Here is a 4,650-nt window from a genome sequence, read left to right as displayed (position 1 = left end):
TCCATTCCTCCTGTCACATTATGCTGGGGGGATGTGGGAAGGGTGGCACTGGGCCCTTCTCCTTGCCATCCTGTGCTTACACCTATGTGTTACTTCTCAAGTTGGGTATATGGAGGAGGGTGGTTTCTGACAGGTGTCCATTAAGGACGATGATGGTCTAATGAGTATGGTGGCATGACCGTAGGGAGATGCATGTTGGGGTCCATGTGCCGCTGAAAAAATCAGCCTGAGGGCAATTTTCAAAACACCAGCTTTGGATTTTCCCATCCTGGGCTGGATTATTATTATTATTATTCATTACTAATGTGTCACTTAGTGTGTCGCTGATTTTCATAGGGAAAGGAAGGAAATAAGCATTTATTAAATGCCTAGTATTTTTATTAAATTAATTATTTTATTAAATTAAATTAAATGCCCAGGCATTTGTGCTAAGAATTTTGCAAATATATCATTTGATCCTCACAAACAATCCTGGGAGGTAGGTACCATTACTATCCCCATTTTTCAGATGAAGAAACTGAGGCCAAAAGGGGGTGAATGACTTGCCTAGGGTCACATAGCCAGTAGTTATCTGAGACTGGTTTTGTACTCAGGTATTTCTGACTCCAGGCCGTATGTTCTAACCATTGTACCGCCTGGCTTCCCTATACAGAATCTCATTGGTATGGACTGATAGTGCACACTTGGAACACGTGTTCTGTAGGGTTACAAGTCCTGGTGTTGACTCTCCACAAAATCACAAAGGAAAAAGTTTTAGGAAAAAGCCAAATGCATGTATTATATGCCCATCTATAAGGTGAGTCCAGTTTTCCAAAGTGCCTTTTATCCCAACAAACCTGCATGGCAGGTGGTAAGCATAGTATTATTCCCATGTTACAGAAGAGGAAATAGAAAGTGAATGAAGTTAAGTGACTTCCCCACGGTAAATGTCAGGGCTAGGATTTGACCCCAGCTGTCTTCCACTCCTTGTTCAATACCCTATTCCACATTCCTTCTTGAGGGAGAGAGTAAAGAGTTGTTTCTCCCAAGGGTTAGTCAGAGGAGTAGAAATACCCATACTTTAGATATAATATTGAGTTATTTATTTAAAATACTTATTTATTAAACGTTTAACATGTGCCAAGCCCTATGCTAAGTGCTGAGGATACAAATACAAGAAGAAAGAAAGTCGGTCCCTTCCCTCATCTAGTTTACATTCTAATGAGGGGAGATAACACATAAATGGGACACTGAAAAGGAAGATGAAGTGGTGCCTAGTCTGGCCCCTTCCCCAGGCTTTGGAGGAGAAGGTGAGTCTGGGCTCTTCCCCAAAATGGAGGTTCCGGGAAGAACTCCCCAATGGGAGAAGTGACCTACAGAGGTGAGCCACGTTGGTGAAGTCCATATTAAGCACCTGCTTAGTCCATCCCATGCCACGCCCTCCCTACCCCCCAGTCACTGCAAGACACAGTGTGCAGTGCAGTTCAAGATGTAGAAACAGGTGCTGGGAATACAAAGTTCTAAATACAGGATCCTATGAATCCAATCTTAGCACTGGGCAAGTCAGTCCTCTCCCCTCAGCCCCAGTTTGCTTTTCTGTAAAATGAGGGCATAGACAACCTCTAAGGTCACTTACTCTAGGATACTATCAGTGCTAACTTAATAGCCCACTTTCTACCAGCATGATCTTGGACAAGTAAGTCCTTCCCTTCTCCGGGCCTCAGTCCACTCATCTGTAAAAAGAGGGGGCTGGGCTAGTCAATCTCTGTGTGGCCTTAAATTTCTCAAAAAGTGATTAAAAGGCCACTTCTTTAGGCCAATCAAAAGGAGGAAGGGGCCAATCAGTGTAGAAGGAATTCCCAGATCATCCCAATGGGATCTCTGTGAAATTGACATTCTGCTTTCTCTGAATAAAGCAAAGCGAGTGGGTGATTAAGCTCTTTGGAGGAAAGCTGTTCCAGCTGTTGAGGGGGAGATGTGTCAGATGGGATCTGGTGACCTCCAGAAATAGAAAGAAACTGTTGCAGCAAGGCGGGCATCTTTGACTTCTGGGGCTGAATCCTACTCCTAGAGGATGCTGCTGACTAGGAATGAGAAACAGCAGCGGAGAGCTGGAAAGACCTTAGATCCAGGTCAGCTTCTTTATTTAACAGATGGGGAAACTGAGGTCCAAAGGGCTAGCGCCCAGCCAGAGGTCATATATTTATCAGAAGAGCCAGAACTGGAACCCAGGAGTCACAGGATTATAGGTTCATAGACAGAACTGGAAGGGACGCTAGAAGCCATTTTATTGACCCCAGCCCATTTTACAGATGAGAAAACAGGCACAACGATGGTAGGTGATTTATCCAGGAGCACATGACTCATTAATATCTCTCTAGCCTAGGTCTCCTTGCTCTGCCATGATTTTCTTATGGTATGAAGCTGTGTTAATTTTTCAAGATTTATTTCTGGGTGAGAAAAATCCACACACACCCTCAATCTATTCTCCTTGACCTTGACACTATGGTAAAAGTACACTGGAACTATGCAAGGCACAGATAATAATCCTAACTCATCTCAATTAGATAATAAGGTTGAAAAGGGATTTTCCACTCATCAGCATTGTGAGCTGAGTGCTATAAGGAGAGCCTTAACTAGCGTGGAGTGATGGGCACTTTGCCTCATGGTACTGACAGGACCAGGATTTTCTTAGCAACAAAGAGAGAATAGAGCATAGGAACTAGAAAATTTTTTTAAATTAAAATAAGATACCAGATGACCGACTAGGTTGAATTATACACATTCTCTCTCTCTCTCTCTCTGTGTTTCTGTCTCTGTCTCTGTCTCTGCCTCTGCCTCTGTGTGTCTCTGTCTCTGTCTCTCTGTCTCTGTCTCTGTCTCTCTCTCTGTCTCTCTCTCTCACACACACACACACACACACACACACACACACGCACACACACACAAACACGCGCACAGGCACACACACAAACACACAAACCCAGCAGTGACTTGCTCAAGGCCACAGGTAATGGGTATCAGATGTTAGACCTGAATCTTCTGGGTCTAAGAAAAATACTTTTCTACTGCTCTAAACTCCCAGCTCCAAGGCCATGGTCATCCTTATCTGCTTGCACTAATTAACTTTGGCTCTCCTGAGTAGTAGCAATATCAGCACTGCCTCTAGGATTCCTTTCTCTGACTGCTTGTCTCTTGCACTGCTTGGAAGGCCAAACAAAAAGGCCAGAAAGAAAGATGCTGAGTTGTCCTGCCTGAGCAGGAGGAGGGAGGAGAGGAGGTTGGGAGGGGGAGGGTGGCATAAAAGGGGTTTGGCCAGGGACTGACTCATCCAATGGGGCTAGGCTCTTCTCCAGAGAACCAGCAGTGGATGGGGGAAGGAGAGAGGGAAAGGGGAGGGAAAGGGGAGGGAATGAGGCAGCATTTTACTCCAGTACCAGAATCACAACGTGAAGTCTCTAAAGCCTTTGAGTTCTTCTCTTGCCTACTCTACCTGCCTCCCTAAGACAAGATCTCCCTCCCTGTCCTTCAGACTTTACTTTCCTATAAAATGGGCCCAATATTTGTTCAAGGTGAATCATTTGGGGCTGCTGGATCAAAGACCATGTAAGTATATTATTTTAATTCTAGTCCTAGGCTCTAGAGCTGGGAGGGACTTTAGGGACTCTCTGCTCTAACCCCCTCATTTTAGCAGAAGATGAAATATGAAGCTGAGTCTGAGAAGGTGGTTGCCCATAGCCTGGAAATAGCTGATCCAGAGTCTGGAGCAATTATTACCCTTCTATTAAGCTACAGAAGGGACTCCTCCCCTCACCACCCACCTACCCTCAACTTAAGTTAGCTAGCCAACATTTATTTATGTTTTTGAAGTTATCTCATTTAATCCTTCTAACAATATGGTGAGGCTGGTGCTACTATTATCACCCCCATTTTAGAGATGAGGAAACTGAGGGGCTGAGTTTAAATTATTTGCTTGGGCCCATATAGATTTCTATCTATCTATCTATCTATCCATATCTCTCTATCTATCTCTATCTCTCTATATATATATATATATGTGTGTATATATATATAGCCTACATTGCTAGATATATAATCTGTAGCCTAGAGGGCTAGATTTGGTGTCAGGAATATCTTGTTCTGACACCAGCTGTGTGGTCCTCTGAAACTCACAATCTTATTGAGCCTCAGTTTCCTAATTTGTCAATAAATGGGATGGATGGATGGCGTCTGGGGTCCCTTCCAGCTCTAGATCTAGGATCCTGTGAGATATAAGTAGATTGATGTGACATATATATGTGTCTGAGCCTGATCTGGCCATTCTGCCTGATAAATGAGGGATAGACCCAGGCGCAATGAAATGACTCATGCCCATGCTTGTGGTTGGAAATCGGGGAGGGGTGGGATCTTTAAGGGATTCTGTTTTTTCTCTCTGGGGTTGTGGGGCCTGAACCTGACAGGTGTCCTGCCATGGGCATTCCTGGGCTTTCTGGTATAAGCAAAGAGGAGAGGGAAGAAGCTTTGAGGGATTGGCCCTGCACACAAGGGAAGGAGGGCCCCAGTGGTCCCTTTGAAAGTGGCAGGCTTTACCTTCAGCAGCATTCTCTATGCGGCTGACTCCATCCACTGACTGGTGCACTGCTGTTCTCTGCAGGAACTGGGGGGGGGGGG

General features: G+C 44.7%; 1 long non-coding RNA gene across 2 annotated transcripts in view; it reads left to right on the top strand.

The window, feature by feature from the left end:
- The first annotated feature begins 3,348 nt into the window (after positions 1 to 3,348).
- The window catches only part of LOC138156617 (uncharacterized), a 24,951-nt gene continuing 23,649 nt past the window's right edge, over positions 3,349 to 4,650 (top strand). For both annotated transcript variants that reach the window (XR_011167193.1, XR_011167194.1), the window contains exon 1: positions 3,349 to 3,585. This is a non-coding gene — a long non-coding RNA (uncharacterized lncRNA). The remainder of the gene's footprint in view (positions 3,586 to 4,650) is intronic.

This window comes from Petaurus breviceps, unplaced genomic scaffold (assembly GCF_028583685.1).
Source record: "Petaurus breviceps papuanus isolate PSGF00001 unplaced genomic scaffold, PetGlider_PUasm1.0 156, whole genome shotgun sequence".
Classification (NCBI taxonomy): Eukaryota; Metazoa; Chordata; class Mammalia; order Diprotodontia; family Petauridae; genus Petaurus; species Petaurus breviceps.
This window is presented reverse-complemented; position numbering and strand designations above follow the sequence as displayed.